The sequence below is a fragment of the Miscanthus floridulus genome, unplaced genomic scaffold (assembly GCF_019320115.1).
Source record: "Miscanthus floridulus cultivar M001 unplaced genomic scaffold, ASM1932011v1 fs_877_2_3, whole genome shotgun sequence".
NCBI lineage: Eukaryota > Viridiplantae > Streptophyta > Magnoliopsida > Poales > Poaceae > Miscanthus > Miscanthus floridulus.
This window is the reverse complement of record NW_027097389.1, coordinates 20,951-40,263: the sequence shown is the minus strand read 5'-3', so window position 1 is coordinate 40,263 and position 19,313 is coordinate 20,951. Positions and strand designations below refer to the sequence as shown.

Below are 19,313 nucleotides of genomic sequence, written 5' to 3'. Positions count from 1 at the left end.
ATGCATTCACTAAATAAGCTTTATTTCATAATGTTGTTATTTCATGTGATGTGATTCAAAACCCTAAATAAAGATCATGACTACAAGGGTCAAAATTCATGTGATCATATGAGGTCATGTGTCATTTAACTCAAATAACCCTAATGGGCCATGTTACTGGTCAAAAATCAAAATTTAAGTAAAAGGAAGACAAATCAAATTTGAATTCAAATTCAAATTATAAAAGTCCTTTTTGCCCCTTTTGACTAATTTAAAATCCATGTGGAATTTGGGGTTGAGGCAAAAAGCAAAGTTGGAGATTATTTTATGTGGATCAACTTTGGTATTCAAAGTTTTTCAAGTTTACATATAAAATTTGGAGTAATTTTGAAATGATTCAAATGCTCAAATGCACCCCAAATTCAAATTTCAAAATGGAGGCAGAATTTGAAAATGTTCCTAGAAGCAAAGTTGTAGAGTTTGAAAAATTGAGCAACTTTCATTTTTGGAGATTTTCAACTTCTTTAGAAAATTTGAGAGTAATTTGAAAAATGGACTCAGTGGCAGTTCTGTAAATAATTCAAAAATCAAAATCGACATCGCCTGTTTGCCACCGGTGACACGCAGCTGTTCGCCGCCGACCTTCTTCGCCGCTTCCTCACGCGCTGACACATAGCCAGTGCCGTGGCGAGCTCGGGCGTGCGCTGTCGACGCCGGACGTCTCCTTCCCGGCTATAAATAGCAGCAGTCGCCGCCGTCGTCCCCGTTTTTCTCCTCTGCTCTGCTCCGCCGCTCGCCGTAGCCACCGTTGAGCCGCGTCCATCGTGCCCAGCTATGCCAACATGATCGCCTCGGCCTTGCGCTTCTTTGCGGCTTGCTCACATCACCTGGGTTGGCCGGAATCGCCCGACGCAACGTTTTCTTCCCCGTGACCGGCCGGAGCTCCGCCATCATCGCCTCGATGTGGCCAGGCCGTTCCAGACCATCTTCGTCTTCGCCAAATGTACCGGCGTGACCGTGGTGAGCTACTAAATGCGATACTCACCTTGTTTTAGACTCTACTGCGCCATTGTCAGGGTTACACCGTGAGCCGTCGTGCTCGAGCCGCCATGGCCAGCGTGGAGTCTTCTCTGGTGCGCCTTCCGCCGGTCTGAGGGCTGGGATGAGTTCGTAGGAGTGTGTAGGTCATTTGGGTGCGGTCTGCCCCGCCGGAGCGTCACTGTCGGCGCATTTTGGGACCGGCCAGTGAGGGCAGCGCCGCCGTGAACTGTATGAGTCACTGACGAGTGGGGTCAGCCTGTCAGTGAGAAGGAAGGAGAAGAACAGTGATGTTTTATTAGTTTCTGATTTTGAATAGTGCTGAATCTTTGGAAATTTGTAGAAAAATAATCATAGCTCTAAAAATTCTAAAACTTTGTGTGTAGCTTCTGTACATGCTCTAGTATGGTTTAAAAATATGAAACTTGAAATTTGAATAAATTTTTAATGTTCAAATATTCAGTCCATTAATTGATAAATGCAATTTCCATAATTTTTGTAGGCCACTGTATAACTCCAAAAATTATGAAATTTGTTTTGGTACACTAATTTGTCATGAGGAAGCTTACATAAAATTTTGAGGTCATTTGGATCAAGTTCATTTTTTGGCTTAATTCCAAATTTATTCAAAAATAAATAAAAGCAAACCCTAAGTGCTTGATTAGTGTTGAATCTTGTTTTGGTCATGTTTTGTGACTAGTAGGGTTTCAAGATCCATTTGGTCAAATTACATGTGTGGCTCTTGACGGTAGGATTACAAGTTGGTTTTGTTGGCTTGCAATTGTACCGTGAAGGAAAATTATTTGCGGGGTGTTTTTACATTTCATGTACCGTGGAAGCATCATGTTTACGTTATCATCATGTTAAAGCATATGTTATCATTTCATGTAGAATCTGAGAGTGAAACGATTCTAGTTGAGCAAGTTCTGGAAGAATCCCCGGTTGTCACGGGATTCGATAATTGTGGTACTGATCCGGAATCCGAGATCGTCAACGAAGGCAAGCCCCGGTTTATGCATTAAACCCTTACCTTATTTACTTTGAAAAGTTTATCACCTATGTTACTTATTGCATTAAGTTGATTAATTCAAATGTTACCTACTTGATGCATTGCCTTCCTTGTTAATTGTTTACCATCCTTGAAGATGTTTTCATTTACAAAGGCGTAGAATGCTTAGTATGCCTTATGGTAGGCTTTCAAAGTAAAAGTTTCAATACAATCAAAGATGGCATACTGGCCAAAGAAAGAAAGAAGATAGAATGAACTAGAGACTAGTCGGGTGACTTACCTTGAATTTTGGGTAATGTTGCCGACTATGTCGCTTAAAGGCCACTCATTGTGGATCTTCTGAATGAGACACTTTGTAGTACTGGTCATATACTCCGGTAAGCCTACTTCGGCTAATCCGATACTAAGACGAATGCCCATGCACTGGGAGTGGAGAGATGGCGGGAGTAGCGTGTACCCTCATGGATGGAATGTGGCTGAATTTGAGGTGTGTTGTGCTCTCAGGTGGCGTGGAGATGGCTTAGTGTAGGAGGATCCGGTAGCGAGGTTGATATATGCAAGATTAAGTTCTACATATGTCGTGTGATAAGGAATCCCTAGCTAGGACTTGAATCAATTCGAATTGTCGGTGCTCCACGGATATAGAGACTCGATTCATTACAGAAGCAATGCAGGACTAGTGAATTACTAAAATATGAGAAAAGAATGGAATGAGAAGGAATGGAATATGGGAAATGTACATTTAGTTGAGATAATGAACTAAAAGGACTTAGGGGTAAAACTTGAAAATAGGATAAGAATAGTAAGCTTTTGGCAAAGAACTTTGAATCTTGCTACATCCTTACCTTGCCCCAACCCCTGCATATCAAAAAGTCTTACACCCTTTACGTCGGGTTAGTCTTGTTGAGTACTTTTGTACTCAGGGTTTGTTAACCCTTGTTGCAGGTGAGACGCATGCGTAGGCTTGTTTTGTTCCCTGCTGCATGTCTGTGTTTGAAGTCAATGACGATGAGGAGTGATGAATGACCTTTGGACAAGGCACTAGTTTGTATGATAAATAAAGTTAATGTAATATTATCCCGCTACTACGGTTGTATGACACTTATGGTATTGTAAGTTTGAAAATAACTAGTTTGTAAACTATGTTATCTTAAGACTTCCGCTATCTTTACTCTGATGTATATATTTGAATAAACTGTTGTAATCTGCAATGTCTATGATTGGGATCCTGTTTGAAAAGAGAATCATGGATGATTCGGGTTTTCCGAGGACACCCGACAGACCTATTGAGTTGTTGGGAACTCATGAACGCTATCCGAGGTCTGTTAAGACAACGATAGGTGCACGTGGGCCTGATTTCTTTAGGAGGTTCTGCCACGACCCCTGACCGCCCTCTTGCTTCGTGCAGAGGCTCGAGGGCTCTCCTTGCGACCTTACCGAAACCCCGCGACCTGAACTTGCACTTGTGGGCTCAGCAAATACGATAAAAACTCCTCACTCAAAACATGAAAAAAGTCCCTGGAGGAGTGACTCCACTCCTCCAGGGCCTCGGGGGCTACACCCAGCGGGTGCGCTCGTGCGCACCCACTGAAACCTCAAGAAGCAAAACGCAATCCCTATAGGAGCCGCTGCAAGCTAGAACTCGACAAACCCTTAGGGAGAGTGCACGCACTCCCCCTAAAGCTTGGGGGCTACTGTCGGGTACCATAAAATAGGGTACCCCAAGCGTACACCAAAAGGGTCACTTAAATCCCATCAACAACAAAGCTAGAGGGTAAGCCATGGGCTCATCACCAGCCCCGTCCAAGCCCACCAGGCTCTCCGCCTTGCCTCAGGCCTCACATGGGAGGTCTCGGCGCCCTGACGCAATCTCTGCCTCACACGAGGCCTCTCACGGGAGGCCTCAGCAAGGAGCCTAATCTCTGTCTCGCCCGAGGCCCCGTGCGTACAGCCTTGGATGAGACTGCTATGCTCCGTATCGCTCGAGGCTAGCTTGACCACAACCCATCGCTCTCGTCTCGACCGGTCTTCTCGACAGCATGTCGCGTCCCATTAATGCGTCAACCACTCCCGCAATCTCAGCCGACGACGGCTCGACACCGCGGAGAGGCCGATGGGACAAGAAGTCGCATCAGCGCCAGACCGACTGAGACAGGGCTTGGCGGGGATTACCGGCCACTGTATTCTGGCGTTGTACCCATGATCAGCACCAGCACTACTCTATGCCACATAACTCCTGCCCCGAAGACAACGCAGCATGGGAAATCTAGCCCGGGTCATCATCGCCCCCGAACCAGCGTACCAGATCGATTGCCCCCTTCGGGCCTTGGCACTCTATGCTAGGGTCTTAGCTATCTCGGGATTCACGTCTACCGAGACCCCCCACCGCGGTTCGGCCTCGGCACCAACCGAGCCTTGGCCTCACGCGTAGCCAATCCACAGCGACCCGCACGCTGACCGTCGCGCCCGCTCTGAGGTAGCCCTAGAGCTCCCATGACGCACAGGATCGGATGTGACCAGCACATCGCCCCAGTGCTCCAAGGATGAACCGCTCCAACAACCACACCGCCATAGGAACAGGCTACAGGGCTCGGACTCGCCGCCTCTGTTCGCGCGACGCCATATAGTTAGCACATGTACTACTCCTGTCCTCCCTTCAACTATAAAAGGAAAGGACTTGTGCCATTTTAGGGGGACGAGCACTCACGAAGAACAACACCCTATAACACGCACACTTCCCTGCCGCCTGAGAGCAACGTCTCAAGTAGCCCACATCACTCCCCGCCGAGACCTGGGACTAGCCCCCCCCCCTCTCTCACCTAGCTTGTAACCCCCTACTACAAGCACTTTGGTGCAAGGAATACAAGATCGATCTCTCAGACTGGACATAGGGCACCAATTGCCTAAACCAGTATAAGCCTTGTGTCTCTTTGCATCACCATCCGGGATTGAGAACACGCAGTACAAATTTACTAGTTGGTTGAGGATCCCCCGGTCCAAAACACCGACACAGCTATACCAAAAACGCTCTCTCGATGTTCAAATGTTGACGTTGTGGACTATGTAAGTACCCTACACGCATGATATTACAATTAACTACTCTCTCGAGACAAATTGTTAACTTTTGAGCACTTCCCATGATTTTATGTAGGTGTATAGCAAAATTTTGCATTCTAAAAAGCAAATGGAATTACATAGGCTTCTTGGACCCCTTGCGAGTCAATGAGAGCACATGTCTAGGCCTCTATGGATGTGACGTGGAAGACCTAAAACAGAGATTGATTGCTGTTTTCGACGAATTCACGATGAAGAAGAAAACCCACATACTTCTAGCCTACAACTGCGAGTATGTGTTCTCGGCTTTTAATTTTATGCTTCTTTTTTTTTGTTAAGATTATTCAATAATTAGGATTCTGTGATTGTAGCAACCATTTCGTCTTCATTTATGTCAATCTTACCACAAATCTGATCGAGGTGTGGAAATCGAAGAAAAAATTATTTCATCATCTGGATGCACTGGTGGCAGTACTGAATTAGTAAGCGATCCTAATAACATATTATTTTCTAATCACATATACCGCTTTCTAATGTTTCTCCCTTTAATGCTGCTCAGTGTCCGAAGAAGACATTGGTGAGACGCCGGTCCCATTCAAGGTTGTCGAAATGGAGGGGAAGTACCTGTCACAGCCGGCAGAAAACAATAAATGCGGGTTTTATGTAATGTGGGCAATGCTTCGCTACATCGACGGGAAATAGGAAGAAGCCGATAAGTTGGTGTGTATAATCCCCATTTTATTTATGTCTGTTAATAATTCAACAAAATGATTTAATGTTCCTCTTTGGGTATCATCTTTTTTGAACGACAGCGCAAGAAATATAACCACCAAAGGCTGTTAGACATGGAGATCGTCGCACTGCAATCGGAGCTCGCAAAATTCATCTTAGCCGAGGTATTGGAAAAAGATGGAGTATTTTCCATTGCACAATCCGTGAGGTATAAGGACCAGTATGGCCCAGAGCGGCTCGTCAGATTATTGTAAGAAGTCCGAGAAGCATTGCACAATCTGTGAAGTCCGAGAACAATTTTTTTTGAGAGATCGAGATCTGGATAAGAACATTTGAACCGTAACCGTAACATTTGTAATGTTAAATATTGATGGACCTGTTGTCTACGTAGCGTATATAAAAGCAAAACCCGATTCTACGAAAAAATATAAATTAAAATCAATTATAAAATAATAAAATATGAATGGGCCATCATTGCCGGTTAGCAACGAACCGACATTGTTGTCTTACAAAACACTACCGGTTATCAACAAACCGACAGTGTTGTCTTGTAAAACACTGCCGGCTTGAGCCATGAATCGACAATGTTGTCTTGTTCAACACTGTCGGCTTGAGCCATCAACCGACAGTGTTGTCTAGATCAACACTGTCGGCTTGCGCCATGAACCGACAGTGTAGGCTTGCTCAACACTGTTGGCTTGAGGCAAGAACCGACACTCTTGAAGCAACCATCACTATCGGTTGAGATTACAAACCGGCAGTGTTGTTCAACTAGACACTATCGGGTGGAGCCAGAAACCGACACTGTTTCCTATAGATCAGTGTCGGTTTTTAAGAACCGACAGATGTCAACCCCTCATTACTACCGATATGCCATTGTCGGTTCAAAATCCGACAGTGAAGGGGGTTTTTAAACCGACAATGATGTCCAGATCTAGGGTAGTGTCAGCTTTAGTGTGCTTTCTGGTTTGTGGGCTCATGAGCTAGCTATATCAAATCATCGACAAGCTCACTTTCTTTCTTTTCTTTTTGTTATAAACTTCCTCGATCTGTCTTAGATTATTGTTAAGTCGTTTTGGTTTCTAACCTTTAATCAAATTTGAAATAAAGAGAGATGATATACACCTATGTCTAGATACATAATCAAACTTATAAATCTAGAAAAGCTAAAACGACCTACAATTTAAAATAAAGGGAATAAGATGTTTTGTCATTTCTAGATTCACAGCCTTTACTACATATCTAAGTAGACATAACACATATTTAGGTACGTATCAAAAGCTATGAATGTAAAAAAGCTAAAACATCTTATATTTGGAACGGACGAAATATATCATTTGGAACTATAGGATGGACATGCCACCGAATCGGCATATACGTTCTGTGCAAGGGCACGGACAGCTATGGTAATTCTTGTATGCCGACCACAAATTTTTATACTATTCAGAAAAATATTTGGTAATTCCGGTAAAAATTGTACATTTCAGCTAAGATTCAGCAAGCCGAACGGGGCCTTGTGATGTCTCATATTGAATTGATATATATTTGTGTTACTATATTGCTATTGTTCTCTTATCAATTATTATTATCTAAAATAGAGGTAGTGTTCGTTATATTTGCTTTAAAACCTATACTTTTTTTGTTGTATTAACCTCTGCTAAAAATTTCGGTTAGTTCGGTTAGAATCAGAATTGAACCGAGATAACCGAAAACCAAAATACTCGGTTCCTAATGTTTTTAGAACCGGTCGGTTCTCATTTTCTAGAACCGAATTTTATCGATAACCCGCAAACTGAACCGAGGAATCGAATGAAATAGCTATGGGGTTGGAGTGATCAGGATGTTCACTTTTGCAGGCTTCGGGCTTCCTGGTTCGGTGGTTCCTGCCACTGTGCGCTCAGGAGTGAGGCACCTTTTGACCAGAAGGGGATCGGAAGCGGGAATCGCCTCGCAACCCATCGCGTCGTGTCAGTGAAGTCCCCACACGTACTCAGTAGTCAGTACAGTATGCATCTCCTCCCAAAAGAAATATCAATTCTCACTTATACGAAGCCAAACACTTTTAAATTTAGTTAAATCTATATAAAAAAATTCTAACGATACGAAATATATCACTAAATTAATTATCAAGTACTGTAGGTAAATTTATTTAGAGACATAAATATTAATATTATTTTTCTATAAACTTGATTAAACTTAAAAAGTTTAACTCATTCTAAAGTTAGAATTCTATTTTTTTAAGACCATTATTTGTTGGCATCGTCTGTTAAGGCACTTGCTAACATGCTCATCAAACTTTGTTCGGAGCCCAAAATTGGATATGTACGTCTGATGAGCAAAGCCTATTCTAGGGTGTTTGGATTCAGTGACTAAAGTTTAGGAGGTGTCATATGAAGGTGTCGCATGAGGTGTTTGAATACTAATAAAAAACAAATTACAGAATCTATCAGTAATCCACGAGACGAATTTATTAAGCCTAATTAATCCATTATTAGCACATGTTTAATGTAACACCATATTATCAAATCATTGACTAACTAGGCTTAAAAAATTCATCTCGCAAAACAGTCTTAATCTATGCATTTAGTTTCGTAAATAATCTATATTTAATACTCCATACATATGTCTAAACATTGAGACAACGACCAAAGTTTAATAGACGGAACCAAACACTCTCTGATTCCAGCGAGGTTCATGGTTTAACCACGTTTATCTATTGCATGATGCCAAGGCTACAGCAGGACGCCGAGACACCAGGCCACTAACGCCGGCCGGGTAAGAAGACAATCTATCCCGAGGTAATCAGGATTTAGCGCGGGATGACATGCAATACTAGGGCGCGTTTAGTTCCGGCCGGATTCAGCATTTGCACAGTGTTTGATGTGACGGCAAACATCGTAGCAATTTCGTTTGTATTTGTGAATTATTGTCTAAACATTGACTAATTAGGCTCAAAAGATTCGTCTCGCAAAATTCAACCAAACTGTACAATTAGTTTTTGATTTCATCTACATTTAGTACTACATACATATACCGTAAGTTTGATGTAACGGAGAATCTTCTTTTTGCATAGTACCAAAGTTGAAAGTTTGGGGACTAAACAAGGACCTAGTAGTGAACCATGGCATCACCCTAGGATGATCAAATCGGCGGCCGGAAACCAAGAACTCTCAGGATGGGGGTGGAAATAATATCCCTATACATTTTCTGGGAAAGCCAGGGGTGGAAGTATAGTTACCTAGGTTAATTTCTGGATTATAATTGATCACAAGTACTAGCTAGCTTAGCTAGAAACATGGGGACTGCAATTTGTTTCTTTTTTTTTGGATAACTTACTGCAACTTGGTTGAGCAAGTTATGGAGAACGACTTGAGTTTTCCACGGCCGATCTCTTGGTTGAGCGCGGCTGGAGAGGAGGTGCCGCGGAGATGAAGGCGAGCACGGGCTCCCCGCGGCAGGAGAGCAGGTGCCGCCATGGTGCATAGATGAAGGAGAAGAAGTAGAAGCCGATCTCGAACTCGTCAGGCTCCACCTGGTCGTCCGCCGCGGCCTCGCCGCCGCAGCTGCCGGGCGCGTGGTCCTGGCCCTCCCCCGCCCCCACTGACCGCCAGCCCTGGCTCCTCTCCATGGACTACGACAGCGGCGCGTCGTGACTCCATGGACTACGACAGCGGCGGCCTCACGGCGCGCCGCTGCCTGTCGTCGGCGAAGCAGACGTCGAAAAGAACGAGGCCGTGGCGCGTGGGTGTTGACACGGCGTCGCGGCGCCGCCAGCAGTGCCGGAGGATGACGGCGCCGAGCAGGACGAGGAACAGCGCGGCCAGGACGGCCAGTAACGCGCGCGACGAGGAGAGCGAAGCCGGTGTCTCCCATCTCGTGCGTCCACGACTGTTCGATGCAAGCGGAGACCGCGGTGGCATGCGAGCAATGTACTGCAACTACGAACCGCGGTGACGATGATGACTGACGAGTATTCAAAATGCCTGGAGAAGGAATTGGAGGATTTGAGTATGTAGAACAGGGCAATTGGTGTTGTTGTAAAGTCACTCAAGAATTGCCTTGGCGGCCTAAATCCGTCAAGGAATATAGGTTTACCGCTAAGGTAATTGTTCTTGGCGGCTGACCGCCAGGCAAAGCCAGCCAAACCTAGAGAGCCAAGGAAAAACAATATTCTTGGTAGCTAACTGCCAAGAATTGTTTCCTTGGTTGTTTGGCTGCCAAGGTAAATAGGACGCTGATAAAACTTTCAATGCGCCAAGGAAATTGTATATCCACCAAGAAAATTTATTTGCTTGGCTGCCGTCGACTGCCAAGTAAACTCTTTTCGTTGGCTGCCTTCGACTGCCAAGTAAACTCTTTCCCTTGGCTGCCTTCGACAGCCAAGAGAAATTCTTTGCTTGGCTACCATCGACAGCCAAGAAATTTTTTTTACTTGGCGGCTTTGGACAGCCAAGAAAATACCTTTTCTTGGCAGCTTACAACAGCCAAGTAAATTTCTTTCCTTGGCAGCAGCATCCGTCAATTTAAACTATTTGCTTGGCCGTCCAAAACAACCAAGTTAATACATTTCCTTGGCAGCCTTCATCAGCCAAGGAAAACAGAATACATTGGCCAAGACAATTCTAATTTCCTTGACAGCTTACTCTGGCAAGTTAATACAAACAAACTCAATATTTTGGTAGCCACAAATCTGATAGCAACAACAATACAAATCATATGCCCAACATCCACTTGCTCAGTACCAGTACGTACTGTCCACTTTATATAGGGCAAACATGTCAGCAGCACATGCATCCCGCCTACATATAATCTAGATATGGCAGTATCTTATCTTGCCTACATGTCATCATCACATATTCACAAAAGACTTTGCAAAAGCTCAGCCACACATCATATGTTAGCTGTACCAAAATAGACCAAAAGAAGTCAGCATGACACGGCAGGTACTAGGAGTTGCTGGCATTAGTTGGTCCTATGCCAAATCAATTTGCTTCCTGCAGGTCACTGTCGACAATGCAACTGTCATCAACGATCACCTTCGAAGGCTTCCTCATCAGCCTCCCTTTCTTGGTCAGGATCGCCATCACCATTTCCTTCAGAGTCGGAATCATCACCATCTTCACCATCACCATCTTCATCGTCTTCATGGAAGTTGTTTCCATCTCATCTCTTTCATCAATGTTCTCACCGTTGCGCCTGTCATCAACTGAGTGGGAGCAACCATGTGGGAAAGCAACAGTCTGCAAAATTAGTAAAATCTCCATGATGATGTGCAAACCATGTGCACCTACATAGTTACTACCCAGCCAAGAAAGCAAAGGAGCAGCAACAGAAGGATTACATAGTCCATAATATGAAGAACGGAAGGATTACTTTTTGTCAACTCAACTTAGCAGTACTATGAGCTGTCAAGAAATATGAAGATGGACCTAGCAGAGCATAGTTTTGCTGGATCTTTGAATACAGTACTTGATGCTTAAGGAGCTGACCAAATGAACTAAATTGTATTTGCCAAGCAAAACTGAGGGGAATCAGACAAGTCAAACTAATCTTGGCTACCTTACCATGAACTTAAATCTAAGGTTGCCATTACTAATCAGCAAGAAGCCACCTTTTCACTGCTGCAACTCAAATTGGCATTCTGGCAGCAAACAATATTAATGCTCTAGATGAAATGTCCTCCAGACACAAACATTAATTGTACAAGCATTCAGTAAAATTTGTAACCTGTTGACGACGCGCATCAATACTTTCTAGACGCCGCAACAGCTCTGCAGGTGGTTCTCTTCCAAAATCAGAATACATTGTCTGTAATTAAAAAGGCACATGAGTATTACATTCAGATGCATGCATAGGAGCATTACCCAAATCAGAACATGTTATTTGCTAGAAGCAATGAAAAAAATATTACCATGATCAACGCATGATTAACACTATTTTCTTCAAAGAGTATCCCATTAGTCTCTTTCAGCTGCTTATTTTCTTTGAGCACCCTATCATAATCAGTAGGATTGATTGGCTTAAAACCTACTGATTTACTATGTATTAGAACAATTGCCTTGTCCACAGCACCATCACCTATTAGAACACGCCCATGCTTCATCCCGTTTCCTACAATGTGCAGCACCTTTCCATCCAATTCTTGTGAATTCTCATCTGAAACTAGTTGTCTGTAGTCATCCTAAAATAAGCAAAAAAATCATGACATATGAAAAATAAGCAGATTTTAAATTTTATGTTGTAGGAATGAGTATATACTCTAACAATGCCCATGTGCACATAATCAAATAAGCATTATACGATCGAACTACTACATTTGTAAGATATTTTCTAAGAATTAAACGGATTAGTTGCTACTGACAAGGACATTTACATTGGAGATAATCAAGTAAATAATGCAAAGCATACCAAGCGTTTTTGCGCTTTCTGGCTGGGGATGGGACTAGCCCTTCCAGTGCTGTCTACAGTTTTGAATCCCATTTTCATTACAGCGTATGTATTTAAAGTGCCACTCTTCTCGAGACCGAAAGTATGTTCCTACAAGAACAGAAACATCAAATTATGCAAGGAAAAACTTTGTAGAGGCCAATGGTTTAATTAGGCAAGACATAAGGAATTCTTATACTAGGAGTTGTTGTGTCTCCGAAAAATTCCTTGAACCTCCTTTATTTTGAGCATTATCTTCAGAACTCATGCAACAATCTTGGGCTATCTTTCTCTTTCTCTTGTACTCATCACTAGTCCAGTATTTGCAGAACCATGCCCAAGCTGATTTACTGCACCATTCCAACCGACAAGTCAGGTATTGTTCTTCTATAAGTTCAATGGTGCGTGCTCGTGTATCATCACATGTCTCATCCCTTAGGTGAAAGTACATCTTGACAGGCTCCAGACGGAGTTGATACACCATATTGCTTACTCTTCTCACTAGATATGCGTCTAAAATTTTTTCAGCAGTAACCCTATGTCGTAGATGAACTATAAACAACTTATGCATATGTAGGACAAGGCCAAGTAAGATAGTCAAATAGGTATACATGTGAGAAAAATATCAGAATCCATAAAATTAGAAGTTAGATAGATTACTAACCCAGAACTCCTGCTTTACTCTGCTGGCATAACAAATTCCATCTCTATTCTTTTTCCAATAATGATCATTCCATGACATTGCTGGGTGTTGTTTAACAACATTGCCCTGCTCATCATATACCTTGATAATGCCTGGGTACTCCCATTTCAGAATAGCTCCCACTTGTGAGGGATACTTGAGGCCTTTAGGGTTATAAGCAACATATTTGAACTGACTGTTACAAAGAAATTCATATGTTAATTGTACATATTCATGATTCCAATTAGTAGCAGAATGACAAGATTATGGTACTACATAGAAATGAGCTCATTTGCACTTACCAATGACCTTTAGGTGCAAGCTCCACCCTCCCACTGCGTGGGGCCATTTTCAATTCTATTCGAGACATCTTTGCCCTCCCTTTTTTTGGAGCATCCCCAAGGACTCGCTTGGAACCAATATTCACATGGGAGTTACCACCATCGCTAGCACCATTTAGTTGAGAGTTGACACCATCGCTAGCACCATTCAGTTGAGTGTTGACACCATGGCCAGCACCATTAGCACTATTCCTCTTAGAGTGTTCACAATCAGCTCCAACCATTGTAGAGTTAACACCACCTTCAGCAACCATTATGGAGTTAACACCATCAGCACTACTCCTTCCTGAGCTCTCAGTATGAGCTCTAGCCCTTCTGGTGTTAACTCTTTTGAACTTACCACCAGCAGCAATGCTCTTCTCAAAGCTCCCTGCATGAGCTCCCTTGCTTTTGTTGGACTAGACACCTTGATTTCCCTTGCTTCTGTTGGACTAAATGCCACCATCACTAAAACCTATTTGATTGCTCCCATCCCTTGCTGCACCCTGCTTGCTCGTAAGCTTTTTGTGCCGAAGGAAGTGCATCTCCTACATTATCATCAGCAAAGCGGTAAGTACATTGTATATCTCATGCACAAAAGGATATATTTTCAGGAATATTCAACAACACATGTAAAGGACACTTTCTGCACATAACATGGATTATGCAGCAACACATGCAAAGGATGCATCAGCACAGATCATGTTTAGTTTCAAAACGTACACAAGTTGGTAAAGGCATACAATGGCAGTTACAACAAGAAAGTAAACTAAAAATGTTCAATAATCATTTGGATCATAAGCTGGATGTTCATGCAGCAGCTCGTCATGATCTTCATCTTGATCATCTTCGTCTTCTTCGTATGTATCATCCAGTGCTTCTTCACCATCACCTTCAATATATTCAATTTTGACAAAAATTCCAAATCCTTAGGATCAGTTATCTCATCTGAAACAACATGAGTTGTATTATCTAGCTCAATATCCAAATCAATGACAAATGTGCCTTCCAATCCCTCCTCTTGAAAAAATGACACTTCTTGTACAAGCCCAGTGGGAGGGTTTGATTCATCACTATTGTCATCTGGGGAAACATAGCCGCGTGGAGTAACCTGATATGTAACCCACCACTCCTGTAGATCTGCTCTACTCTTACAGGCATAAGGTAAATAATACACTTGTTTAACTTGACTTGCCATAACAAATGGTTCAAAAACAGAAAGCCTAGCAGCATGCTTAATTTCCACCAGACCCAACTTTTCAGTACGCCTAGTTCCATTTGGTGTTGGATCAAACCAATCACAATCAAGCAAAACCATCTCTAGTTGCAAACTCCCTTCCCATTTTATTTTTATGATGTCCTTAATAACACCATAATACTCCATCTCATTATTGTCATCATCGACATAGGAAACACAAACACCACTATTAATTGTAGCTAATCCTGATTTAGTTCTCTCTTGTTCCTTTGAACGGAATCTGTACCCATTCACATCATAGCACCCATAGCTTGTTACTCTTCTACGAAAACCATAAGATGGATGACATAATGCAGTATCAATGCCAACTGTCTGCATGCACTGCAAATTAGTGATAGTTTGATATGTTAGTTTTAGTTAGAAGCAAAATGTTACAGTACTTAATATGAAAGGTTTTAGTTGGATTACTTCTTCTTTGAACCAATCAAAGAAATTAGGCCCACACTTCCCTCGGCTACTCTTCCACCCATTTAACCTCAAATCCCTGAGTTGTTCAGGTGTTGGTCTATTTCTTCTCTTCCATTGTTCCTTCTCAAATTTACTTGGAAGAGCAAAGTAAGTTAGAATACAACCACTAATAATATTTACAGAAAATAGATTATAGTTTAGAGGAAAAAAATGTATATTACTTGAAGTGTTCGTCCATCTCTGGCATTTTTGTCAAAACATATAGGAAAGCAGCCTCATACTCTTCTGTTGAGAGCGCACGAACACCCCGAGGGCTAATGCACCGGCCAGGGTATTAAAAGATTTGAAGGTTGCATGAACTTTCAAAGGTACAAGTACCATCATCATATTGAGGAATTTTGTTTCTAACTGATCGGACATTGGGCTTAAAATAAAGAGATAGGTAATTTGTGGCTTCCTCAACTAATTCAGCCTCAACGATGCAACCCTCAACATGAGCTCTATTCCGTACCTTTTTCCTAAGTTGTTGGATTTTCCTCTCAAATGGATAGTTCCAGCGGGCTTGGATAGGACCTCCTAGTCTAGCCTCATAAGGAAGATGAACAATCAGATGTTGCATAGGATTGAAGAAACCTAGAGGAAATATATTCTCCATTTTGCAAATAAGAACAACAACTTGTTGTTCCAGTGAGCATATGGTGTCATGGTTCAGCTCTTTGGCGCACAACTGCCTATAGAAAAAGCTTAGCTCCACCAAACACATCCATATATTTTCTAGAAGGAAACCACGGAATGCAACAGGAAGTAAGCGTTCCATGAAAATGTGATAATCATGGCTTTTTAGCCCAAAGATCTTCCTTGAAGTCAAGTTCACACCTCTTCTAATGTTAGCTGCATAGCCATCAGGAAACTTGAGCTCTTGAAACCACTTAAGGATTATTGGCTTGTCATTCTTATTAATGCAAAATGGGACCTGGGCTTATCCCATTTTCCATTTGGCTTTAACTTCAAATGTAGTGAGGGACGGTTGCAAATTTGAGCCAGATCTCTCCGAGCCTTAGCATTATCTTTAGTCTTCTTAGGTACATCAAAGCATGTATTCCATATAGCTTCACCCATGTTTTCTCATTATGCATCACATCAATGTTGTGCCGTAGCAACAATTTATGAAAGTATGGAAGTTGCCAAAAGCAACTAAGATGTATCCAATTGTGCAATATACCAAAGTTATCTGTATCAGCCACCGATATGTTAATTTGGGCTAGGACTTCCTCCCCTGACAAATGTCTTGGAGGCTCATCATGCACCACTATGTTCTTTCTAAATGCATTAGCTTGAGATCTGAATTCATGGTCTGTAGGTAAGAAGCGCCTATGACAATCAAACTAGCATGCTTTGTGACCATTATGTAGTCAGAATGCTTTACTATCACACAAGCAAACTGGGCATGCAAGCCTACCATGAGTGCTCCATCCAGAAAAGTTACCATAAGCAGGAAAATCATGGATCGACCATAGATAGGCTACACGCATGTTAAAGTTCTTCTTGATTGAAGCATCCTGAGTTTTAACACCACCCCACAAGCTCAACAGTTCATCGACTAAAGGTTGCATCAATATGCTTAGTTTCTTTTCAGGATGTTTAGGTCCATACACTACAAGGGCAAGGAATATGTACTCTGATTTCATGATTGTACTAGGAGGAAGATTTAATGGAGTAACAAAAACTGGCCAGCATGAATAGGGAGCTACATTTATACTGAAGGGTGTAAAACCATCTGTTGCCACAGCAAGGCGCACATTCCTAGGGTCCCAACCAAAATCTAGGAAGTCTTTGTCAAACTGTTTCCATGCTTCCCCATCACATGGGTGCAAGACCTTACCAGATCTAGACTGCTTGTGAGACTGCATCAGCTTTGCTATCCTTTCATGTGCATACAATCTTTGTAGTCTATCTGTGATGGGAAGGTATCGCAAGACTTTATGTGGGACTCTACTTTGGCCTTCCTCATAGCGTGAGGTACCACAAACATCACACTTGTCTTTATTTTTATTGTCCTTGTAGTAAAGCATGCAGTTGTTATAGCAGACATCAATTTTTACATATGACATACCTAGACCCTCCAATAATTTCTTTGACTGGTAAAAGTCCTTGGGAACCTTAGATTCTGGAGGTAGCAGTTGGTTGATTAGCTCTAAGTTTGCTTCAAAGTGTGCAATTGACATATTGTACTGTGATTTCAAAGCTAGCAAACATGCCATGGCAGAAAGAGATGAGTGTGTTGTGTTTTCATGGACCAGTTGATCAGCACTAGCAACCATCCTATAAAAGGCCCGGGCTGAGGGTGTGAGCTCATCGTCACTTGTAGGTCCATGGTTAACACCTAGGTCAACTAACATATCATCCATGCGATCAGCTTCCTCAGAACTCTCATCACTTCCAACTTCAACATGACTCTCTCCATGTGATGTCCATATTTTGTAGTCATCCCTAAACCCATGTTTACACAAGTGCATCTCTACATCAAACCTTTTATGCCTAGCATAGTTTTGACAAAAGGCACACAGGCACTTAATGGTGTCATTTTCAACCAGACTCAACATAGAGAATGCGTGGTCTAGAAACTTATTTGTGTTTTCAATCCACTCATGAGAAGGAGGCTACCCACGAGACCAACCACTATACATCCATTCACGGTCTACCATTATTCTTGTTCTGTTTTAAAAATAAAATATGTTTCAATGTCACAACAATCTGACACAAATAATAGTCATAGAACAGATAGGCAAATAGAAATAATTTGTCACATACCAACTAAAATTTTTGAAATAGCAGTAAGATTCTTTTCTGCCAAATTAAGGATTGAGTATGAAGCTTAACAAACAAGTGCATTCTAGCCAATGTCTAAAACACTACTGCTATTCAATCAAAATGCATTAGTCAACTGATACTTACTGCTATTCAATCGGAAAGGTTTGCAGTTCGTGGGAGAGGGAAGCAGTGCCTTCTTCAATTGTCCTCGAATCTGATTAGCAAGGTCCCTAGTGTACAGTGTGGTGTCACTTGTTCCTCTCCTCAATCCAGTTAGTGTTGATGCACAACAGAGTGAATAGATGATTGGCTCCTCACACGCGGGGACCCTTGAAAAAATTGTGAGCGAGGAAATCAGATTTAAACATCTCTAGTTCACCCTTTTGCTTACCTAGCTACCCGAGGATTCAAACCTATTTTTGGAATAAAAAATTAATCCAGCCTCTATCAACAGAAATCAATCAAGAATCTATCTCATGTGGACTTCATTTTTTCTCACTTCGCAGGGAGCAAGATGAACAAACTGATTCAAGAAAAAGAAGTGTACGTACCAAATGGATTTGGAGGAGTCTGGTCGAGTTGGCGCTGGTAGGGAAGGGAGGGGGTGGCGGAGCCGAGAGTGTGGGCGGCGGGAGTGTGGCAGGGGGAGGGCGCCGCTAGGGTTTCTTCTTATCCAGGCGGGAGCTAGGGAAGGAGAAGTGTGGGTGGCGGTGCCAGGAGGGAGGGGAGGGGGCGACGACGGGAGTGTGGGCAGCGGCGGCAGGGAGGGGAGGGGGTGGCAGCGCTAGGGAGGGATGGGAGGGGGCGGCGGTAGGAGTGTGGGAGGGGGAGGGCGGCGGGAGTGTGGGATGGGGGAGGGCGTCTAGAGTGTGGGTTGGACCTTATCTGATGGGTACGCGCGTGGGACTAAATTTTTGGCGCCCTGGGCGGGAGTGGCGACGCGGTATGCTCGTCTGTGGGCGCGTTGCAGGTTTTGGGCGATGGAAAATTTGCTCGTGGCAGCGTTTCGGTGTTGACAAGGAAGAGAGTAGAACAAGAAGCTTGGACGATCAGGATCTCAACCTGCTTGTACGTGCCACCAAAGGTCCTGTCACTGGTCTGAAACTTGGCTGAACTGCTAAAACACTGTTCCGGCTAAATTGTTGTGAGAGAAAAATACTATTTCGGCTGAAAAAAGAAGCCAAACTAGCCAAATATGGAGTAAGCCGAACAGGGCCAAAGTGTTTAGAGTTAAACTAGAACAAATTCCATTCATACATGTTGTCATACACGGTCTGTTTTATGTATAGTTTAAGCAGTCTGTATCGGTAGGGGTGCAGGCACATGAGAAACATGTTACAAATGATAGGCAATATAAAAGACGAAGAACAACAGATCAAACGCCGGGATTGACAACTTTTGACTTATCCTAAAACGGTGGTTATAGGAGGTATATAAAAAGATGGAAACCCTAATAGGTGATGATCCGTACCACGGGGGGCTTCGCCCCCCCCCCCCCCGCCCCCAAACGTTCCTAGGTGCGGTAGAGAAACGTGATGGGCTAACTTCAGCCTCTGCTTCGCTTCGGCCCAAGCCTCCCGGCGACGGGCATCGCTT

At 43.0% G+C, this 19,313-nt stretch overlaps 1 long non-coding RNA gene and 1 pseudogene across 1 annotated transcript; both read right to left on the bottom strand.

The window, feature by feature from the left end:
* Positions 1 to 11,376: 11,376 nt before the first annotated feature.
* On the bottom strand, positions 11,377 to 11,958 carry LOC136533408 (uncharacterized). Its single transcript, XR_010778474.1, has 3 exons — positions 11,724 to 11,958; positions 11,540 to 11,620; positions 11,377 to 11,453 (listed from the first exon to the last, which is right to left on the bottom strand). It is a non-coding gene; the product is annotated as an uncharacterized lncRNA (long non-coding RNA).
* Positions 11,959 to 14,009: 2,051 nt separating this feature from the next.
* LOC136533410 (uncharacterized) lies at positions 14,010 to 17,611 on the bottom strand (annotated as a pseudogene).
* Positions 17,612 to 19,313: the final 1,702 nt, after the last annotated feature.